The sequence below is a fragment of the Condylostylus longicornis genome, unplaced genomic scaffold (assembly GCF_029603195.1).
Source record: "Condylostylus longicornis isolate FDR11 unplaced genomic scaffold, ASM2960319v2 ptg000030l, whole genome shotgun sequence".
In the NCBI taxonomy this organism is placed as follows: Eukaryota; Metazoa; Arthropoda; class Insecta; order Diptera; family Dolichopodidae; genus Condylostylus; species Condylostylus longicornis.
The window spans coordinates 5,364,686-5,390,287 of NW_026577999.1; positions in this window are offsets into that span (position 1 = coordinate 5,364,686).

Consider the following 25,602-nt stretch of genomic DNA (forward strand, 5'->3'; position numbering starts at 1 on the left):
TTTTTGGACTTGTCGAGTTCCAGCAGCTCGATCCAAAATGACAATTTTACATTTTTAAACTTTATATATTTCGAATCTTTTCATTAAATGATTGAACTTTTCGAGAAAATCCGAACCAAAAAATGAATGCTTTATTATGCCTGTAGTTAATGTTGTTACTCATGACCATATTCAAATTATAAATCAGTGAGTCCCTTTGGTTAAACAAGCACTTAATGAAAAGTAGGTAATAAAAAAAAGGAAACCTGTAAAAAATTTATTTAAATTTACAACTTTAGGCAGAGTTTTTTTTTGTCAGAATTAATTAACGAAACTTCTTATATAGTTAATAATTGAAGCGGTAAGTGGACAAAGGAGTTAACTTACATTTGCATCTTGACACATTTTTTTATTAACAAATTGCAAAACTATTAATTTTTTTGTTACTTAACTCCTATGTGCACTGTCAATGTCGTCCTCTATTAAGTTTCAAGCAATAAGAGCAATCACAGTTGAAAATATATGAAATTTAATGATGTTCTATCCGAAAAGTTCGATTTTCGTCAAAATGTTAGTTAACTCCTTTGTTCAATTACCTCTTCATTGTCCATTATTAAAAACTTGTAAATTGTAAATATGCAATAATTTAATGTAAAGCAGCTTAGCTTTGTTAGCAAATTTGCCCTTTCACTAATAAAATATCCTTTAGTATACAGGCTTTAATATTCATTTGAGTTTGATTCATATCATTAATAATAATGTTTTTGTAAAATAACTCATAATTTCATCCTTCCTTTATTTTCATCGATGTTATCTTAAATGAAACAGGCAGCATTTTATGTAATTTCCAAAAAAAAAAAGGAAAACATAAAAATTGAAGGGATTCCCATTAAGAGGCATGTCAAATTTTGACGCATATGTATAATAAGTAAAAAGCTGGAGTGCTGTTCCAAGTTTATAACTGTTTTTTTATTTTTTGTGTTTTTTTTTAGGTTGGTGGTTGTTCCGCACTTTAAAAGCCCCTCTTTTTCACCTTTCTTAAAAAAAGGAAATAAATTTTTTTATTGCTATGAATTTCATTATTTTATTTTAATTTTTTATACTTTTTATAGGACGTAATTGCCTTATTTTTATGGTTTGGTAAAATGTACACAAATATTCGTACATAAGTATGCATTCATAACTGTTAAAAAACTGCTAAAATAAAAATGTATAGTTATGAAGCTTTTTTGGGTTTAGTAAAATTTCCAAAGCAGAACAACTGTAAAATTAGTGTTCATTGTTACAAGCCAATATTTTAACGTTCCCCACAATTAAAAGAGCTAGGAAGGATAATAAGATCTGATAGAATTAAATTTTATGTGTGTAATGCACTGTACAGGAGTATAAAATCATACTGTCACCTCCACGTTGTGTTCTTTGATAACGGAGAAAGCAAAAGGGTGATTGGAATGTGAAGCGATGAGTGTTGGGTCTGTGATAATTTCTCATGTTAATTTTGCGCCCCTATGAGCGTTTTAGCCTGTTGCTTCAAACCGGCTAACGAAAGACATGTGAAAATGGAACAACATACACTGAGAACTGAGAGGCCAAGTTCGGATACCAGTCAGCTTTCGGTTTTAAACAGCCTTCTGTGGATTTTTGCAACAGGTAACCGTTCTTTCTCCTCTACTTGTGGGTATAATATGAAATATATAAAATTAAAAAAACCAAAAGTAGCAACTATGTACAACAAAGACGAATGTTGGACAACGTAGGACCACAAGGAATGACTATTGTGTCATCATTGGAGGGTGTGGTATTTCTGGGGGAAATCGACTGCAGTGCAAGGGACGTTGTAGCAACTGAAATCTCCAGCTGGCTACTGAATTCAACGGCTATGGCTTCAGTGCCATTGACGTCTGTAATCAATTATGATGCCAGTACATCCAAAGAAGCGAAGATGAAATATTTTCCGAGGACTTAGGAAGCGGCAAATGCTCCCAAATATGATTACTCTCCTACGAAAAGCTGAAGAGTCACCCTGAAAAATCACCATTCACCATTGCCGGAGAGGAACTATGCACTATGAGAAGGATGAGCACTAATGTCACAAAATATATGAACCTATTTAGAAAAATAAATCTCATATTACCTTAATTGTTTATAAAGAAAATTAAATTTTAATGCTTAACAATAATTAGGTAAAAATTATTAATCATAGATTTCTCCTAAATTTATGCAAAGAAAATAGAAAAACTATTTTAACAGCGGTGTTTTGCTTATTCAGACCAAAAGCTATATAATTACGAGTCCTGGGCTTCCTTGTGTTGGAAAGTGCTATATTACATTGTGGGTTTCATCGACTATGGTTTGTTTGGTTGTGAATCAATTGATTATTAAATTTTATATTGATTTTGTGTAAGAATATTTTATTTTCTTTTTGTTTTTTTTTTTTATTATTATAAATTGTTTACAAAATACTTGTTAATTTTTATGATTATGTGTTGAAAATTTAGAAATTTTTTTTTTTTAAGTCTTCATATAAGAAAGAGTAGATTTTTATGTATGTATGTACTTGTGTAGATGATGAAATTTTTAAATTAAATTCAATATATACATAGGAAGGTAGGTTGTGATGGGGGGTATATAAGAGAAATATAACTGGTATAAGTAGATAATAACAAGTTGTATTTATTTATTGTTTAAATGGTAAAAAGAAAACAGACAGAAAATTAAATGGATTTGCCATTTTTGTTAGCACAACATAAAAATGCCTTCTCTTTGTTGGTTCTTATTATTTTTATAACCATAAAATGCTTGACTTGTCTTATTTCTCCATTAATTTTTATATTATTTAAGTATTCATTGTTTTGTTCTTAGTTTTCTTTTTCCTTTTGATTCCGTATTATTATTTTTGCCTTTAATTTTCTACAATGTACATATAGGACGTTTTACTCTGCCTAATTTTTTTTGTTTTGCCTAAAAGTAATAAAAATAATTCGTCGTTGTTTGTCGCCGTTACTCGCCACCGTTTATATTTTAGTTTTATATTGTTCTATATTGTGTAGAGTATAGAAAAAAAATTAATACCCATGCTTTTAATATCCTTAAAAAAGATAAACCTATATATACATATACAATAGTATTGTACCTACATAGTATATAAAAAGAGAAAAATATGAAGAAGATCTAAAAAATTGCCATTGAATAATGGTTATAAAATTGTTTTCGCCACCATGCATATATGCATAATACGTACGTAATTATATTATGTTCATACATACATATATATACACATGTAAGGACTATATACTTATACATATATTTTCGTAGTATATAATAGAAGACAGATAGGTATTGCGGCGTTAATTTATAAAAAAAAATAAAGAAATGAAATTATTTTTATGTTAACGCTTTTACGTGCTAAATGTATAATGTATGTATGTATGTATGCATGTATATTATATGTATATTTGAAAATGTAATATCATTAATATATTATCTCACATATTATAAGAAATACGTACGTTTTAATTGTATTTTACTCTAGTGAATTCTTTTTGAAGGTTATAAATTAATTTTTTTTTATTATACATACTATATGTATTTATACATACATAATTACATAGGTATATAATGTAAAAATTACATTTAAACTTTTATTATTAAGTAAGTTATTTGGTTTTTTTTTACATTTTATATATTACACAAACCTATACAATTTTTGGTTAATGTTATACGTACACATACATTAAAATAATGGTAATATTACGAGTATGTATGTATATATACACATACATATAATATGTTACAATAATATATTATGAGTAGTTTAATTACCAGTAATGAAGTGGTATAAAAATTAAATTAGATTTATGATCGGTTAAGGTGTAATCAGATGAGTTAATTAAATTATATGTATGTATATAGAAGAGAAAATTAAGTTAAAAAGTCATTTTTATTTACATTAAACGTAAATAAACTTATTTAAAAATGTTGTAAATTATTATTGTACACGATACATACGATATATACACATATAAAAATGAGAATATAATTAAGTGAAAAAAAAAATTTATTAATTTTATTACTAATTGCTTAAAAATTCTCATGTTATATAAGTACATATACTATGTATATAATATATGTATATGCCAATATTTGGGATATATACATATTTATTTATACATATTTAAATAGCCGTTTAAATTATTATATTGCCGTAATTAATAAATTTTTTTTTTGGTTTATACGAGTACATTTTTCATGAAGATTGCTAGCAATAAATATTTTTGTAATTAATATTGTTCCTTATATGTATATGGATTTATAATATTGTAGGTACGGTTATTTTATATAATGGCACACCTATATACAGTTCATTAATTTCAATAATATCTTTGTGTATTCTTTACAAAAAGTATGAGTATTTATGTGATATTTAATTAGTGAAGATTAAATTATTTTAATATTTTTATGAAAATTTAGAAAAACTATTCGGAAATTCCAGTTTTATATGACATTTTAAATTTCGAGTCACTTTCATATATGAATTTTAATTTTTTAATAGTATTTTTCCATTTTTTTGCTCAATACACTATGAAAAAATTAAAATACTCCTTGCCACTCCAAAATTACCTTTTATACGATTATATTAAATAGGTATACATTATACTCAAGCTGATTCAGTACACTAAGGCAGTTTATTTCTCCTGTAAGCAAAATGGTAATATCTCCTATTATGATTAATATTATTAAAACCATGTTAATGTTGTACGAAATATTAGAAGATTTATTTTACATTAGAAGATTTATATAAAAAATTCAATTACTAATTAAGAAAAATTGGGAATTAAGGTAAAGTATACCAAGGTATAGACTAAAATATTACTTTAATTGACTATTCTTCAGTGCCAACAGGCTGGTTTTGTTAAAATATTTTCTTTCAAAATAATTTTAATTATACTAATTATTAAATTTTTTTTTTCATTAATTTTCAAGTTTAATATTAAAATTTAAAAGTAGTTCAACATTTTTATTTAGAAAATGTTTTACATTCATTCTATGTTTTCAAATTCTAAATATAATTTATCTGCAATCATTAAAATTGAAAGAACAACAATATGAATAGTAAAATGAGAATTAACGCGAAATTTTATGGAAATATACAAATATTTCAAAAATAAAGGTACGTACACATTTGGGATTGTTGTATTTATTCCCAAGTTTGCAATTTTTTCAACACATATAGCCTATATCAAATGTATTTTTATAATAGAGTATTTTAAATTGTATAAAGCATCTTATTGTATATACATATAATATAATATACATATATGTATCTATTTAGAATAATGCTATTGCTATATTTTGCACCCCCGAAAATAGACTTAATAATAAAACTTTTCACATAAAACCAAACTATATTCGTAGTGATACTACCAAGAAAGGTTTATTGTTTTTGATAATAATGCATTGTATGAAAGTACGATTTTTCAGCAATTTTTTGCAAAATCAAAATGTGTTCTTCATATCTAATTTAATAAAATTCGTAAATTGTAATTTTGTAACAATTTGTAAATATTTGTTTATCGCACATTTAAACGATGATTGGATTTAGGCAATATCGAGAATCTAGTAGACCTTTTGAAAAATAATATTATTAAGAATAATAAAATATTTTCAAAAGCATGCTGGAATTAAAATTGCCATAAATTATATTTTTGTTTCGAAAGTATCAAAAATCAAAAAATCTAGTACATTTTTTTTCAATGTACTTCGGAAAACCAGTATGTCTTGACCCCCCACCGCTATAAAATGTTTTCCTGGAAATTGATCAAAGAATCATCCCTGTAATTATGTGTCATTTTAAGCACAACAGCCTGTATTAACTTGATTTACTCAAAAATTAATAATTCCGTTATAATGTAATATTATTATTCTTATAATTACAATTTCTCTTTAATATTGTTATTATCTACAGGTTGGGATACGATATACATATACTTACAATATTCAATAGGTTAAGTATTGTTTAATATTATAAAGAGTGTATAGTAATTAATTAAAATGTATAATGAACATTTTTGATAATACATCACACTATAATCAATTTTTGTAAGTCACGTACATATTATACACTGACACGTGTTTTGACCGCAATTACCCAAAAAAAAAAATTTTTTTTTTTTACAAGAAAATAATAATCAAAATAATTTTTCTTATTTTTTTGAAATTTACCTGTGTACTCGTATATACCTTTATATACTTTATTAATTTTAAAAAGGCGGTCTTCTATTTCAAGTCTTTGTTCTATTAACATTACACTCTTATAAATTCTTGTCTTACCTCATTCTCCATATACTGAAAATTTATTTTCCCTCTTTTCTTAAAAATCATTATCATTAGAAGTATAAGCTGTCTAAATAATATATATAAAAATGTAATTGCTAATGAAAAGGTTATATGAATAATTAGTTAAAAAAAGAAATAAAGAAAGGAAAAACGTCGAAAAAAAAGGATAAAAATGTGACGATGTTAATGGTAATGTTGAAATTTTAAATATACAAAGACTAATTTTTATAAGAACAAGATGTCTGTATGGTTGGTAGCATTGTGTGTCTATAATATTACATAGATATAAAAAAAATTCTAATTTTACTTTAGAAAATTTTTGTTTAATAAAAAAAATCTTTACAATTTTTACAAGGATCTACAACTAAAAATTTTCTTCTAAATACTTCTGGGATTTTAATTTCTACACTATTGTATTGTGTATACCTACTGAATGTCTCTCTTTATTATCACCAGTTCCATCATTTATACACTATTTTCAACAAGAATTCCTACACTGCACAAGTATATAGAAGCCAAGTAGAAATAACGAGAAAAAAGGGAGAGGAAAAACAAAAAAACTAAACCAGTCGATCTGAGATTCCAGGTTTCTTCCTTTTTATTATTTTTATCTTTACTCTAAAGGATATTCTTTATACTTAATGATAATGGTATATTGTTTTCTTACTGATTATATTCTGACTGAAGTTAATACAAACACTGGTCCTTAGTTATTTTTCTTTAGTTATTATATTGTTACTATTACTCTTATATTAATGTTTCTAAACATATGTAAGTGTGTATAGTTGATTATTACACATGTATACGTACGAGTACATTATGTAATTTTGGTATATATATTTTTGGTTTTGGTGTTGTTGTAACATTATAATTTTGGTTTTTATTATGTGGTCATGCCATGATCACATAAAAAATCCTTAAAAAAATAAAAGAAAGGAAAATTTTACTTCACTTTTTTTTTTTTGCGTTTAATTTCCCTTTTGTTTTCTTTTTGAATTGGTTACATTTTCTGAGCTGCCTAAAATTCAGAATTTAATGGTTCTATTCTTAGGTTTGAATTTTTTTTTCCTTTTTTTTTTCGGATTCCAATATAATATTATGGTTGTATGTCGTATATAAAGGCAATTTTTTTAATATTGTGTATGAATTTGTACATTTTCGAAATGACTAAGTATGTACCTATATAACAAGAAAGTTTATATAGTAATATAAAAAAAGAATATGTTTAAAAAAATAAAAGTATAGTTATAGTGAGTAAAAATGGATGAGATTGAAATACACTCTGATTGAGAAGTCCCTTAAGGAGCAATAAAGATGAGTAAAATAATGTGAGTTTTTAAGTGTTTCTTTTTTTTTGGTTTCTCTTATTATTTTTATTTTCAAGTATATTATTTTTAACCACAGTTTCCTTATGAATATTATACTAAAGTATAAGAAATGTTATATTGATGTTTGTATATTTTTGTATATATAGGATTTGTGTGATATAAAAAATTATTTAATATAGAAAATTCATATACAAATATAATTTTATAAATATGTATACATACATAATATATAGATAGTGCTTGATTAAGAGTAAAAATAAAGGTCCTAATGGACTTAAAAATTTTACACAAATTTATTTTTAGAGTTAATTGTGTATATTGTACATAAAAGTATAATAATTATTAATATAGATTTTTTTTGTTTGCAATTTTTAATTTTTTTTTTTGTTTTTGTTTAATTTTCTGTTTAATTTATAGCCCCATTGTAATTGGATTTATAAATTTAATAATATTTCATTTGAGTTAATACATATACCATAAGTATCTACATGATATACAATTTTAGAAATATTTAGGGAATTATAATTTATAAATATATAATGATTAAAATGCATCCTTATATTCTGTAAATGTATACCTATACGAGTAGTAAGCAGAAAAAAAGAATAAAAAGCAAAAAAAAAAACTACACATAGCCTGTCTAATTTTACAGAATAATTCATAATTTCTTGAATTTTAATAAGGTTTTAAACCATTATGATAAAAGGTTGTCTTAAGATATTCATGTTATAACCAATCTTCTTAAAAATTTTCATATCGTCAGAATAAATTAACACTCCACTGCAATTCAAAACGGACGATACATCATTAATAGCGATAATGAAAATTAATGGACCTAGGTGGCTGCCCTGGGGAACTCCAGAACTAGCCAGAAGCGAGGATGACACTAATGAACGAAAAAGAACCCTGTATTTCCTTCCAGAAAGATAAGAGCCATTCAAATTACAAAATTATTGATAAATCCTAAAAACCTCAACTTCAACTCAGAATTACGTCACGGGGTAGAACTTCAAAGGCTTTGTTAAAATCAGTGTAAATCACATTCGTTTGACACCCATCTTCCGTATTATTTAAAAAAACAGAAGCAACTTCCACCAGATTAGTCACCGTTGATTTCTTCTTCAGAAAACCGTGCTGGCAACTACTAATAAATTGAATGCAATTAAAGTAAATGCCATCATATATCATTAGTTCAAAAACTTTTGGAATGGCCGAAATGTTTAGCAATAGGACGATACCTTACCACATCACTTTTATTGCTCTTCTTATGAATCGGTCTAATGAAGGCTGCCTTCCAAACGGTACGGAAAATTCCTGAGGAGTATGACTTATTAAAAACAAAAGATAGCGGAGCCGCTAAAAAAGAACAACACTTACTCAAAATTATTTCAGAAATACTACATAACCTAGAAATCTAAGTTGAATAGGAATTTTTCAGCTGTAGTCGAATTTGTGGTAAATTTGGAAAAAGCTGTTTTTGGAAAGTTATTTATCTGTTGAAAATCATCCAAATTCACTGCGAATAAAGTAGAAGAGTACGATTAGGGAAGATTAAGTTTAGAAATCATATTAGAATTATTACCTGAAGAATCGTTAAACTTCAAAAAAGTTGGATTGTTATCACATTTCCTCTTATGATTAATGAATTTCCAAGAACTTCTAGGATATTTAAGGATCATTGTAGGAATATGGAGGGATCTAGTGATGTCATCTAGTTAGCACATAACAGTATATAACTTGGTAGAATGTAAGACTATATAACTTGGTAAGGAGTAGAACACAACCTCCTTATTTTATGCAATTAAAATATTGAATTATAAAATGACACAATACAATGATTATTAGATCATTAAGTTGAATGATTCTTTAAAAATTTTTTGTTGTGTTTATTTTCTTAAATAATAAGTACCTACATTTTAAATTGTAAATCTAATTAGATTTGATTATTTTTTGCCATGAATTCATTCTTCACGTTCTGTTTTAACTGATTGTGTACCGGTACTTCCTCAGAAGTTTAAAACTTTGCGTCTTATTTTTTATTTTCTTCGAAAAATTTAATTAGAACCTTCAATATTTTCATTAAATCTTAAAATAGTTGAACAGAACAAAAAAATCATTTGTTAATATAAAAATTTTGAAATAATTTAAAAAAAATTTTCTTTTTTTCAAGGTCATTATTATGTGTGGGTTTGTATGGAGATCTTTTGTTTTAGTTTATTTTATCTAATAATTTGTTTTCCTTTTAAAATTTTCTAATCAGTAATAATTTTCACTGGTGTTTTCATTAACCGAATGAAATTTGCAACATTGGATTTAACAGAGAGAAAAAAAATAAAATCACATAATCACGAAATGTCCAATAAAAAGTGACAAAATATGTTGCAAAAAAGCTGACATAATAAATTCTTTCCATTTCCTCATTTTCTTTGTCGGTTGCTTTCATAAGAATTTTATTCTACCATTCCATCCTTATTTTGATTTCCTTTTTTTCCTGCTGTTTTATTTTAATTTAATCTAACGTAAAGATATGAATTTATAACCGTTTTACTTAAATGGTAGAAATAAAATCTTTTGATAACAACTATAACAAGATATAGATAGTATATTTTTATAGAAAATTATATGAATGCTATGAATACAATGAACGTGTTGCGAAGAGATCATAGAGGAAGCAATGTTTAAGCAAACATGAAAAGAATTTTATATCCTTTTATAAACGATGACTTTGAGCCCTAAATAAATTTAAAAGTGAGAGTAAAAATAATATTGTATAAGGACACTTGAAAATTTTCTTTGCTGTTTTTTTTGATAAAAGAAAAACAACACTTTATTCAAAATATTAATAGAGAACTGTGCTGTTTTTGCTCTCATATATAAATGAATTGAAATGCCTAAAAGTAAATCATTTTTAATAATTTTGGTTTTTAACACGTAATATAATGAAATTAAAAAATAAATATAATTTAAAAAATAGTATTTTTATTTATTTTAGTTCATTAAATGCGAATTTCACCGTATAAATCATCTTTTAAGCTCGCAACACTTATATTATGCGCTAGAAATTACGGCGGATTTTTAATGTTATGAAACCTTCCAAGAAATTGCGGATGTTTAAAATTTAAATTGAATTTTAAGGTAAAAATTTTAAATTAAAACTAAAACCTGACCATTGGTGGAGTGGTCTCGGGTTGAAAACCCGGTCAGAGGTCACCATAAAAATTAAATTCAATATTATAGCTTTAATATACAATACTTACGAAATAACTAATTAGTATACAATTAATTTTCATATATTCATAATACTCGAGCTTTCTTACCTCCTAGGAGTGAATAAGGAAAAAAAAACGTTTTTACTGCACTATAATAATCGATTAAAATATCATCAATGTGAAAATGTTTACAATAAAACTTTACTTGTGACTCTTTTCGAAGAAGTATTTTATAAGATAAAACATCATTAATTTTTGGTCTTAATTCACTTGAATTTGAAAATGTTTTTGAATATGAAAAATATAAAAAGCAACACATTTGCGATTTATAATTAAAATGGTCACTAAAGAGTGTTATTCTTATCACAATTTTTTTTTGTTGATTTTGACTTCAAAATATTGATATAGATTTCAGTTAATTTTCATTATTAAAATGTTATCGGATTTCCGAAAATTCTCACAAAATTGTTATTACATTAATTTGATAATATTATAATTTCATTATCTTCTTTCAAGAAGAAAAACCAAATTGTATATTGTATATTATATAAAGGTGGAGGTCTCTCTGCATTACAAGGAGTATACATTGGCTGCTTTCTTGGATGTTGAGGGTGCTTTCAATAATGTGCAGGTTGAGGCTATCGTAGGGGCTCTCCAAAAATTTAGGAGTAGAGGAGGGCATAATCAGATGGATAGGACAAATGCTTACTACTAATGTGATGGTGGCCGAGTGGGGCTCAAGTAAGGTGAGGTTGCTGTCGGTGATAGGCATTCCACAGGGGGAGGGGGTCCTGTCGCCATATCTGTGTGTCCTCGTTATAAAGGGTTATCTTAGGCTCATGGGGGATAGTGGATGTAGAGTTGCTGCCTATGCGGATGATGTGGTAATGCTGGTCTCGGGTAAATACCTGGAAGTACTGAGTGCAATAATGCAGGGGGGTCTTGATAGACTGGATGGTTGGGCGCGGGGATGCGGTCTTTCTGTGAACCCCGTAAAAAAGGAGCTGATGTTGATCACGAGGAAAAGGAAGGTGCCTAGGTTTACCTTGCCTAGGATGGCGGGAGTCGAACTGGGTTTGGCGGATTGTGCGCGATACCTGGGCGTGATTATTTATAGTAAGCTGCTGTGGAGGGAAAACATAGAGAAAAGGGTAAGGAGGGCCACGACTGCGTTGTTTGCCCGCAGGGGAGCGGCTGGTAGACGTTGGGGGTTGGGTCCTCGACTGGTCTACTGGTTGTATGAGAGTGTGGTTAGGCCTATTCTGACGTATGGGGCATTGGTCTAGTGGCCAGCGGTGCTTCGGGATATGGAGAGGAGGAAGTTGGAGAAGGCGCAGCGTATGGCGTGTGTTGGAGTGGCAGGTGCAGGTGTTATTCCAGAGATTTTGGCGGTGCTTAGGGCGGCGAAATTAGCTGCCACAAAACAGGTGGGGGGTTGCGAGCTGGTAATTTTTGTGAATAGTAGGGCGGCGATTGAGGCCCTCGCGTCATACCCGGTTGGGTCGGCTTTGGTGGGTCGATGCAGGGGGCACTTAAGGCACTTTGTACTATGTGCAGGGTGACTGTATGCTGGGTTCCCGGTCACAGTGGGATACGAGGTAATGAGATTGCCGATCGTCTTGCGAGGGCTGGGGCTGGCGGAGATGTTGATATGGTAAACGCGTCGGTTCGTTTGCCGCTGAGGGCTTATCTTGCCGTCATAGATGGTGAGTGTAGGAGAAGGAGCGGGGTCTTGTGGGCGGAGGCTCACACGTGTAGGGTGAACAAAGCAATGTGGCCTATCAGGGACGAAAGGAGGACGAGGATGCTGTTGAGATATAATAGGGCTGATCTCAGCACACTGGTTGGGGTCCTGACGGGGCATTGTCTTCTGGGGAAAATGGTCACGAGGCTTGGGATTGCTATGGTGTATGTTGTGGGTGTCGGGATGTGGCGGAGGTGGAGGATGTAGAGCATGTCCTCTGTGCCTGTCCATTTCTGATGTGGAAGAGAAGGCGTATCTTGGGGGCTTATTTTTACGATGGCCGGGGGGACTTTTCCGGGGAGTCTTTAGCGCGGCTTTTGGGTTTCGCCAGGGAAGTTGGCTGGTTTGGATAGGGGGCCTTGTGTGTCGAACTTCATCTGAGTTGTTGGGTGTTTTGGGGGTTGGGCCGTTTTCTGTTGACGTAGTGCATGAGCTTTGCGCGGGTGTACGAGTTGAGCCCCCCTTCCTTACTTACTTACTTACTTATGTTATACAAAATTTTAAGCAATACTCTATCAGCATAAGATCTGGCTATTTCAGATCTGGCTAAGCTCACCTGATGAAACGCAATCTTTATGCTTTAAAAGGAGCAAACCACACAATATTCACAAAATATACAAATAGAAGTTTAAAATGAAACGGAAATGAACTACATATAGCTACTATACACATTAAAATTAAATTTGTTATAATAAACAATATGGTATAAAAATAATTATTATATTATATAATACGCATACAGAGACAAAAAAGCAACAAAAGCGCAAAAAAATATTATTAAAAGAAATAAGTATAAAAAGAATAAAATGTGAAAATAAAAAATTGAGGCACTGGCAATGAAAAAGCATATAATAAGGTGACATAAAGTGGATTACAGACACATTCACAATCTACATATTCATATTATGTATATACATATATAAAAAATTATTATATTATACAGTGGGTGTACTATCAAAGTATACCAAAACATTTAATGGAGCTAAACTAAAATCCTTGTTTATGTCTTTTCTACACCATAGCGAAAAAAGTTTTATTTTTGAATGTGTATGTAGGTACTTCCGTTTGTTCGGTCTTTAATTTTTTTTTGTTATTATACAAAAATAATAGAGTGATTTAAGATCTTTTACAGTTATTTTTATCATGCTTTCCTTATATATTTTTTTTAACCATAATAAATGGTTTCTGAGAATTTCACATTCTCTCTTTTTATTATTTGTTTTATGTAAAATGCTTTTTAGTAATAAACATAATAATTTAATGTGTACACGAGTATATTACGATTTTTATAATATTATGTGGGTGTGTGTATAAGTAATATAATGCATGTATTAAATGTACATTCGTACAATAGTAGCAAAACAAAAAAAAACATTTATTTTCCTAAAAAATCTTCACTTGCTTATTTCATTACTTTTCTTTTTGTTTTCTTTCCCCGTTTTGCATTTTTTTTTTGCCATGAATATTAGTACACTAAACGACAAAATCCTTAAAAAGACAGGTGTCTTGTTAACATTTATCTTAAATTATAAAAATATACTAGCAGCATTTTTACAAATGTTTTTGTATTATCATATAAAGGAAACTGTGTATGTGTATGAATTTAATCCTTGAAAAATATAACATATAAGAATTTCATAATAAAATGGAGAATCTTAAATAATAGAGAAGAAAAAATTTTAAAATTATTAAGAATTTCTTAATTAAATTTATATTATATAAGTAAAATGCGAACACATAATACTATATACATACATCATTTTCTGCATAAGTACGTATACAGTTCATTCACATACGTGCACCGCATATCCACTATTTGAGTAATGACATGCATTTTATTTTCAATACTAAGGAGTAAAATATTTGAAGTAAAAATTTCTCTTGGCTGGTACACACAAATTGATTCTTAACATGAATTAATTATAGTTTTAATGCACACACATAATATGTGTACATACATATGTACATAATAAGAAATGTTATAAAAGTATGATAAGAGTTGCATGAAACCCGTCATGTTATTTTGCTACAAATTGGATTTTTATTACAGTTTAAAAATAAAACCAAAAGATTGTATTTTGTTGACATGTTAATTTTAATCTAAATTATAATATTATAGAACTATATCTATTTGTAGATATAAGTGCGTATCTACAAATAGATATAGAACTATATCTATTTGTAGATATAATAGCGAGGAGACATATCAGCACAAAGTTTTGTGGTCCCGTTTAAAAAAATTATTTTAAACCCATTTTATTAGCAATACAATTTCACTTTGCTATACGCTGAATTCAAAATGCTTGTCTCGTTTTCATATTAAAAAAAATTCTTTTTTGTAGCATAGTTTCAAACTATCCCAAAAATTGAAAATTTCCAATAAATTTAAGCTATGTACAATATGTTGCTAATATTTGCCCTTACATAGTTGTAAGTACTTATAGAAATACCATATACATTATATAGTTTACATGTTTTTCAAAAACAATTTTAGTTACTTTGATTTAATTAATGTAGATAGTGGAAGAACCAACTAATTTTTGTTATTTAAATGAATCAATATGTCCAATATCCCACACAGAATAACAATAAGCATAGCTGCCCAATTTTTAGAAAAAAGAGGTGACGCATTTAACCTGGCTTTATTTTGTTCGAAATTATTTTACATTTACACCGAAAAGTATTAAAAACCGATTGCAAATGTTATTGATAACATTTACAATCGATATTACAAACCGACTGCAATGTTATTGATCACTGATTGCTAATGTAACTACAAGAAAGAATGTATTTGAGATTACAATTTTGTATAGTCTCAGCCATTTACAAATACATATTTAGTTTATTTTCATATACAGTGAAACTAAGACAATTTTGGATTCGCATTTTAATTATATTTGAAGCACATTGTGCCTAACAACAATATCTTGCAATTAGTTCGAATTTTCCAGTTATTTTGCATGTAAACTCTGAATTACATATAAGATTTAAGCCATAACAACTCTAGCATTAAAGCAAAGTTCAAGAGTGGAGGCAAAGTGTGTGTTTGATTGATTATGAATGTTAAAATATTTTTTGTTAGAGTTTAAAGTATTTTCCACAAAAATCAATAAAATATTAAATGAAATCCATTTCGAGCTAAAAAAAAATAAATTGTTTGCTAGTGGGAATATTTTTATAATTAAATTCAATTATTGCGAACTGTGGTTTTTTGTAATCAATATTATATAATATTTTAATTATATTGTTAATGTAGTTTATTATACTTTATTAATTTCGAATTTCTTAGAAAATGAAAATTAAATATTTTTAAATTAAATTTTTTCAAACAGATACACTCATACATGCTTTTGTTATGCTTCTTAGTTGTTACTAGAGAATTTTATTTATTTAGGAATCCAGTACAGTTCCAGAACTGTGATACTGCAATCAAATTAAATTTTCAGTAGGTAGAAATAGTATAAATTTGTTAGACTTTCCACAAATACTTTTTGAATTATGCGTGGCTGCAAAAATTTTAAGAGTTAAACTAAAACAATCTGTTTAACATATTAAGGTAACTTTGCTCATTATTGCTGATTTATTATTTGCTTCTCTTATGACAAACTTCTCTTATAGTATTGTTTCCCTTTAATCTATTGAAAATAAAATGTGTAACATAGATATTAATTTGTAAAATAATAATTTATGCGAACCTATGTAAATAAATTTCATCAATTTCAAGACGGAATGACATTTGAGTTATTGTCGTCTGTCTCCGTTAAATAATTTTCATATTATCGTATAATAATATTAAAAATTCTCAAACTTATTTAAATAATTTTTTTTTTTTACATATAACCAAGTAACTATTTCCTTTCACACATTATGTGTGTATATACTCTATTCATCGTTTACCCTGTAATTTTACAAAACGTTTACAAAATAACAAAATAAATTTATTTTTACCACAATATTATCCTTGTTACTATGTGTTTTATACCATATAGCAAAATGCAGAGGAAGTGTTATTAGTCAACTTTTAAGAAATAAGAAAAGGAACAAAAACACTAAAGTAATAATTCAGTAAAAAAAATATAAGTACCGGAGTATGTAGACAGGTACGTAGGTATACTATGATTGTATATGATAGAATGAGTATCTTACCTTAAGAAAACGTTCATATTTTTTATTTTTGTATATTACATATGTGTAAATTTGAAGGTATATTATATTATATGTATAGTTACACAATTTCTTTTTAAATGTACCACGTATATTGCACGAATCCACATAAAACCGGCGTGTACACGTCTGTTTTTTAAGTGTTTATTATATATTTTAACAAGAAAGATGAGAAAGAAATCAAAAACATTCATTTCTGTTCTCTGTTATTATAACTGTATATTATTATAATGATCCTTTCTTTTAATAATAAAATACTCACCGCAGGGAACAGTACGCTGTACCCTGCTACACAATAATATTGTATAACAAAGAAACACTAAAATATTATAAAAGTTAGCAAAATAAGAGGTGAAAAAAAAATAAAACCAGGAAGATTGGGTTAAATAAATCATTGTCAAAATATTATGTGTTTTGTTTTTTCTTTTTTCTTTAAAACCTGAAATTTTTAACTTTTATACTTTAAAAGAAATAACAAAAAAAAAACAATATTAATAAAATAAAACGACACTGAAAGAAAGTCAAGTTTAATCGAATATGGTTAGTAGATTAGCACATTTCTTGTTGAGTAAGTCAAATAATGTTTACCTTCCATTAATAAATTGTATAAGGATAAGGCATCAAAATTTGTGACATCTTATCCTTATAACTTAAAAAAATCATAACTCACATATAATGTAAGTATTCTTGTGGGCTAAAAAATTTACTTAAATCAAAATTTTTAATAAATTACCAGCGGAAAATTTATTACGTTTCACTGACCCAAAAGAAGCACTTTATGTGACGTCCTAATAAATTCACTCCTTGTACTTCCTAGAACCTATACTGTTCACTTCCACAAAAATTCTTTCTTACAAAATATTGAAAAACTAAAGGAAACTTCCAAAGCTATTACTGTACATGACCATTTTACTCGTTCAGTTTTCAACAGACTCTTTCGAAATAATTTTTGGACTACGTTTTACCAAAACCTCTCGGTAATTAATTCAACTCAATCGATTTATAAGATTTATTATTATACAAAACGTATTATGTATACAAGGTCAATTCGAAACTATACCTACCAATTTTTCTAAACTATACCTAGCTATTCTTGACATCTAATTTAATAACTAATTTGATTATTAACACATTATTAGCGGGTCGGGTACTAGCACTTGCTTGTGTGGATTGTCACTTATAATCCTATTATAGGCAATATGGATGTAGAAATTTATTCTAGACATTTTTTTATTCTTATATTTTTTTCAAAAGCTTGTTATTTTTTGAGTAATAGGGCTCTCAAACTTTTTATGTATCCGGATGTATACATTGTATATTCGCCCGCTACACAACATTGTTGCCCATGATAGCCCGCCCGCTCATAATGTGTTAATAGCGTACAAACTTAAACAGCAGTAATTGTAAAATTTCTATGTTCATGTCATTCATATTACCACATACACTTCGTAAGGCAAAACCATACATATGAGGCCAGCAAAAATATCAAATACCATAAATATTCATAATTTTGCAACAAACTAATAAAAATAGTTTGACATTTTAAAAAATACTTTTTGAAATGACGTATCGAAAACATTTTTCTTTAGTCTGACAAAAAAAAAAATTTTTAAAATAAATTTTATTTTGTCAAAAAAACTCAACAACAATTTTGTATGTTAACTAACTAGTATACAAATGTGTTGTATGCATAAATGGTATAAGGTGCTACCAAAAAAAAAAAAGTGAAAAAAATAATTATTTTTACAAAGATTCTGTTCACCTTTGTTTTGTCATTCTCTAAACACTTGTGGTGTGGGTAACCTGAAGAAAAAATAAAAAATTTCTTTAAAATAAAAATAAAAATGGCTATAAATATAAGTGCTATTTCACATTTAAACTTAAACATTCTTTTTTGACTCCTTTTAATTTCTCAAAGTCCTTTTGTTGTATATTTTCTTATTAAATATAAGAGGAACAAAAAAAATTCAACAACATTAAAAAGGAAAAATGAAAAATTTCAAAGAAACACCATTTATTTAAGAAAAAAGAAAAATTGTCTGAGATTGTCGGAGTTATAGGAGAAAAAATAATAGAAGCTTGTATACACAATTGTTGTTTGAAAACATAGAAAGAATAGGAAAAATTATGCTATTCTTGTATTAAGACTTAAATTTGAAGAATGAAATTAAAGAATTTTATTTGTGTGCAAAATTCATAAATTTCTAAAAAAGATTTTAATGCGGTTTATAAGATTAATACGCAAAAGCAATTTAAATAAAATTAAATCTCACCGAGTATTTTTTGTTTCAATAACATGTTGTTATATTACATATACGAGTATATCACAAAAGTTTACTCGTTTGGAGGCTATCTATATGTATACACATACACATTTAGATAAACGCATACACATCGTCCAAATTTAATTTTATAAGAAATCCTACACTTTAATTATAATGTTTTTTTTGAGCTAATGACTTTTTCGGAACCATGAACGACCACTGTGAATGCATTCTAAATATTCCATTATAAGTACACACGATAGACCGAAATTTTAGTTTTTGTAGTAAAGATGTGCTTGCTTACCCAGCTGCATGTCAGTTCCAAAAAGGACTCTAGACAGGAGCATCGAAACTTTCCAGTAAATCACTGGCATCGCCATACCAACCTTGTCGAAAGGCCCCTAAATGGTCTGCGAGCTAACATTATTGAAGGCTCCCTCCCCATCTAAGAAAGACGTCAGAGTATACTGATTGTATCTAATAGAATTCTCCACCACCCGAACGATCTCATATAGTGCGGTGTCAGTACACCTGACCACCCGATAAGCGTGTTGCGATTTAAAAAGCGGAGCAGACTCCATTCTTTCCCAACCCTTAGCTCCAAAACATACTCAAAAGCTTTCACAACAAAAGAGGTCAGACTAACATAATTGGTCTAAAATCCGTTGGGTTTTCATAGACAATCTCCTCACTAGCGATAAGAGATTCCAACACTTCACATTGCGTTGATTTCGCACCGGCCGACCCAACTGGGTAAGCTCTGGAACTGATTCAACACTGTCTGGGAGCTAGAAGGTTCCTTAGGTAGTATTCTGCTAAATTTGCATGATAGCAGAAGATTTTGATACACTCCACATTTCCAGAAAAATCCTTCCAACCCTGGATTTTTACGAAGTGAAGCGTCCTTTTATGTTTTCTCAGACTCTCCTTGTATAGAGTTTTCGTGACTACGTCGTTAAATTTTCATTCCATCACATTTTATGAGACATGGACGTGAGCTTGCCCGCCAATTCTCCACTAAGAATTGTTTATTTTAAGTGTTATATGTAGGGTATCTTCCAAGCCAGCAAAGCTGTTAGTGCTCGAAGAAGCAAAAGTGGAAATGTTGCCCCCATTTGAAATTTCCAAACTATGGTTTAAGATAAAATCATATAAGGAATCATCTCTTTCGGTTGTGTCTGAGCTCACCCATAAAATGTGCCTTGCATTACAACTAATGATTAAATTTGATTGTTTCGCTGTGACCCCCGACACCAGGGTGGGCCAGGCCAATCATGGGCCATAAAGGCGGAGTTCATTAGCAAGGTTCCGTTGTTTTCTTCCTTCAGCTTTACCAACGTAAAATCCTTGGTACTAATATTAGAGCAAAGACATTATTTAAAGTGTCTTTTAACTAAAATGCAGGCTCTAGACTTACCTGTCTCTCGTTTTACTAGTTTGTAGAAGATTTTATATTTCCAGGTATCAATTCTCTTGATCCTATTATTGTGCACCAAGGGATCTTGAATAAAAGCGATGCCGAAGTGTTTTTGATCTAGGAAGACTACAAGAGGCTCATCTTGGGTACTTGAGATTGAGAAAATGGATTATCCTTATTTTCGACATCGGCTCCCTCATGTACTCCTGTCTGTTCATGCAGCTGGCTTCCTGTTTTTATGTATCACGAGAGCCTCTACGTTTTCCTCGCTCATGAGGAGTAGTATGGTTGCGCCGTTCTTCAGAGGTTAGTCATTCTTGATCATCTGCCAATCATCCGTTGGAACCTCCGGATTCGCCATTTTTGTCACTTTGTTCCGTATAATACTCATCCTAGAGATGAGTTCAATCGTGGACCCATTCCAATTGCAGTTAATGTAAACGACGCACGAACTGAGAATTCATGGAGAGTGAGTTATAGTATTTTATCACCCTGTAGGAATTGATTAGTTCGGATGAGCCATAGCTCAGAACATACTTGGTCGGTAATAATCACATGTTTCTCTACCATTTCTGGTAGCTTCACCTCTATTTTACACAGAGCTACACCGACAATTTGTCATCTCACACATTCTGTGATATCCTTCTTTTCTGAACCTGATTTTTGGTATGGGGATGCGGTTGATTCCGAGTCGAGCTCTTAATTACATTTATTTTTTTTGGGTTTTTATGTTTTTTCTTATAAAATCAAAAATTACGTTCTTTAAAATCACATATGTATGTAGCTATGTGAAAATATTTATTAGATTTAATAGTGAAATTTGATTTTGAGACTTTCACGTATACAATAATTATTATTTTTGTTTCACACTTGAAATAGAATTAAAATATTATTTTTCAATGTAGCAATTTTTGAGTACGAGTGTGCGTGATATCTAAAAGATATTTAATTATTTAATAATAATAATTATATTATAATACTTTGCACATATTTTAAAAATTAATGGGTACCATATAAAAAGATACATATGTATTACATAAAAATTCTTATTATCGCAAATGTTAGTAATTTGTGTTAAAATTAGATTTAAATATTATTTTTATAATATTTCTATTTTTTGATCATAGCTACCTATTCAAATGTTAAAATTATTATAAATATTTTGTTAAATAATAAATTAGAAGTCGTACCAGCTATTAAATTTACATGTAGTTTGCAGTACAAATAATATTGTAAATTAAGAACAATGTTATTCATCCTGGATATATGCAATTTTCATTATTTGCATGGTAACTAATTTTTACTCGTAATCTGAGCAAATCTGGATTTTGCGAATAAGTGAAATTTAATGGCACTAGATCTATTCTTTGGTAGACGTACATAGTTCGATTCGAATTTTTACTCGCTATGTATGTATAATAAACAGAGAGTAGTTGTTTCGGAAGCCATTTGTTTCAAAAAATTTTATTAACTTATATGGATTACAATAGAAGATACAAGACTGGCAATACTTTCTTCCAATTTGCTAAAGTATAATTTTTCAATGCTTTCATCTTTACTAATTACGTTTTAATAGTGATATTTTTTACAAATTCAGTATTGCTTTAATTGAAAACTTTCCCAAAACAAAACTTGAAAACTAATCTGAACGCTTTCTATCAAAATAAAACTGTCAAATCATTATTTAATAAAACGATGAAAAGAAATGAAATGAAGTTCAAACTAAATTTCACACAGATTTTTTTTTATTTTTTTTCGTGAAATTTCAAAAAATACCCTTAATCTACGATTATCCTGAAGTTTATCATTCAACCAATTTTTTTCTCATTCAACACTGAAGAACCTTAATAGGAGAAATAAATTTTTGTAAATTTTTCGCTTTTAAAATCATACAAAAAAAAAAAAAACTAGATGAATGAATGAACAACAAAAATTACAAAACTCTAAAGATAACATTGAAAAGGTTAAAGAATAAATGAAAAAAAAAATGAAAACTCTTTCTATTTCTCTATAATATCCTGATTGAAAGGAGACAGGAAAAGCTGGAAATTTATTTCGTGCAAATAATAATGCGGTAAAATTATATGTTGTGGTATGTTTTTGTCAAAATCTGTGTGTTGATGTGATAATGTGATTGATGTTTTCATTTAATTTATTCTTGAAAATTAGTTTTGTTAATTCACACTCAGTTTTTAATAGTATAGATACGGTATTATATATAATGACTTTTATATAAACGTACATTTTAGGTATATAAAAACAATTTTGATACATAAATTTTCGTTCAAATCATAAAATTAATGTGAATTAAGATGTATACACGTACAATGTTTCAAACTATAAAATGATAAAATAATGAAATTTATACATAGGATAGGTAAACTTTATCCCAACACGAACCACAAATATGAAAGTCAAGAATAGGCTCTCATATAATATAATAATTACCAAAATTTATTTTTAACATTAGCATTCAGTTTAACAGTTTTTTATGAGAAGAGGTAGGTGGGTAAAGGTACGAGGATGACTTGCATGAATATTTCGAAAAGAGAAAACTAGCAAAGAAAATATATCAAACCATGCCTTAGCATGAGAAAAAAATGGATGTCCTTATCACCAATGAAAATTATTGTTTTTTTAATTGGCCGGTTAGATATCACCTGCATAGGGCGGTGATGAAACTGCCGTGCACGTACTTTGCGACTGCAGGATACTAGCTGCCCGGCGGCGCAATTGTTTTGGACAGGGTTTCTTAAGTGTTCGGGAATTGCTATCTAACTTCCTTAGGGATATCTCCGGTTTCATACTTGGAACGGGGATATTGCAGGAGGGGCGTGGGAGGCTATAATAAGTCGCGAATGGCTGCGGTGGCCCTGGGGATACATACTCGGTTCCCTTGAAAAATATCTACAAATCTACAATATCTGCTTTTAACAATGCGGGGCTAACCGTGGAGCTCAAATCCTGTCATATCGTATAATTTCACTATCAGTCTGTGAATGTTAGCGGAACTTTCTAGAACTGAGTACCAAATTAAGAGAACTAATCCACATAAAAAAAGTGGAATATTCTCACAATAAAAGTAGTGCGAAATTCTACCTCAGTATTTTTATAGATAATATGTAAGCTAGTATTTATGTAAGCTCTCTACAGTATAAGCAAATTGACAATATGAATCCACGCCATCGAGACCTCCGGAAATGTGTGAAATGAAGATTGCAGTTCCCTTTCTTAAAGAAAACAGCAAACTAAATCACTTCTCTTAATTGTGGGATCAAATTAACACTGCTTTCTGTAGTTTGGTTGACGGCAGGCAGCTTCATGGCAATTATTATGTTTGTTTAAATTAATTGGGTGTGTGAAGTAAATATTACCGGGGAGCCTTCTGTCGTACGCTTGTACATACACAAATTGTTTTAATTACTATATTTGGAATACATGACTAGTGCCTATAATGTGTATGTATGTACGAGTATGTATGTTCATTAACAGATTTATAATAATATTTTAATTTATGCCTCTCAAGGATCTTTTGAATTTTCTGTGAAAGTCATATATTCTGAAATATATCACATAATACATATTATGTACATATATTATAATAATGTGCATACATATAGCATAAAAAATAAACATATTTGTTGTCAGTGAAAATGTGTGTGCGTGTGTTTATGTTTAAATATTTGTGGATATGTAAATCGTATAATTAATAATGTATATGACTTTACTTCATACCTCGCCTAGTATACATTATGAATATGTTAAAAAAATATATATTATGTATGTATGTACATTATGTAGGTATAGATATAAATAAAATGAAAAATAAAAATACTTAATTGAAAAAATTTATTTTAAACTTTGACATGATTTTTCAAAATTTTCATTCGTCTAAGCTTTCAAGGTGATTTGAAGAAAAGGAAAATTAAGAGATTTTAGAAAATTCTATGCACATAATATATGTATGTATATTTCGAATATAAGTATATATATAAAATTATATAACAATTTATTATCTCTAGCATGATGTATAAATGCTATATTAAGGTAAAACTAATACTTTTAAATTTTTTGACCTCTATGTTATAAACGTATAAGTTGGATCAAGGTAAAATAAAATTTGTATAAGAATATTATTTAATATTATTTTTTATTTTGCAAAGGTTAAAAAGGAGCTTGTATAAAAATGATGTATAGTGATGTAGATTATAATTAGAAGTTTTTTCTTCTTAGTTCAGCATATGAGTTTGATTGGTGAAAGCCTAAAAAAAATCATAATTTCAATTATTGTTCTTTATGTACTCCCACGGAAATGAAATATTTGAAATTTAGAAATTACAAAAAGAAAATTTTTTTTAAATAATTTATTAACAAATGATTGCCGGTAATAATAAATAAAATTTAATATTTGAATTTATAAAATAATGGCATGTATTGGGGTAGAAATAAAAAAGTGGAGGAATTGTAAAAAATTTTTGTAAATCAAAGGCCTTTATAGATCTTATTTGATTGATTTTTATATAAGAAGTTACTTAAATTGAGTCACAGATACCTAAATGAGAATTCGGCCTTCAAAACTGTAAAAGCTCTACATGGAGCTTTTGAGTTAACAACATCTGATAAGAATTTCGGAACTGTGAGATAAGGTAAAGTCACGTAAAGCTTTTCATAGCCTAGTAGAGCGAACGGAATCTTTAATGCGTTTTATTTATGTAAAATTCACAGTTCGAAAATATGACAGAAATAAATTATTCAATAAAAGTTTGTACTCAAATGTTGTTTGAATGATCAACAAGAATCTGGATTTTTATCCGAATATTGAAACAATTTACATACATATACTTGCAGACATTTGCCCAGAAAACTATAATTTCTAATATTTAGAGTTAGAAAGACTAAGTCGAAGAGTTGAAATGTAAATACTTCTAGTTTATTATATTTAATTTATTTTATAAATTTGTTTTGTGTGCGATTCAAAATTCTCTATATTTAAAACATTTTTTTTAATAATTGAAAATTTAGATTCGAATGAAATCCACTGTGATTTCAATTTCATATTATCATACTCGTATATCCTATAAAATGTTATTTTATCCTTTGAAAATATTAAAATATTATTTGTTAAAATTATATCTGTTATTCATGTCTATTATTATAGAAT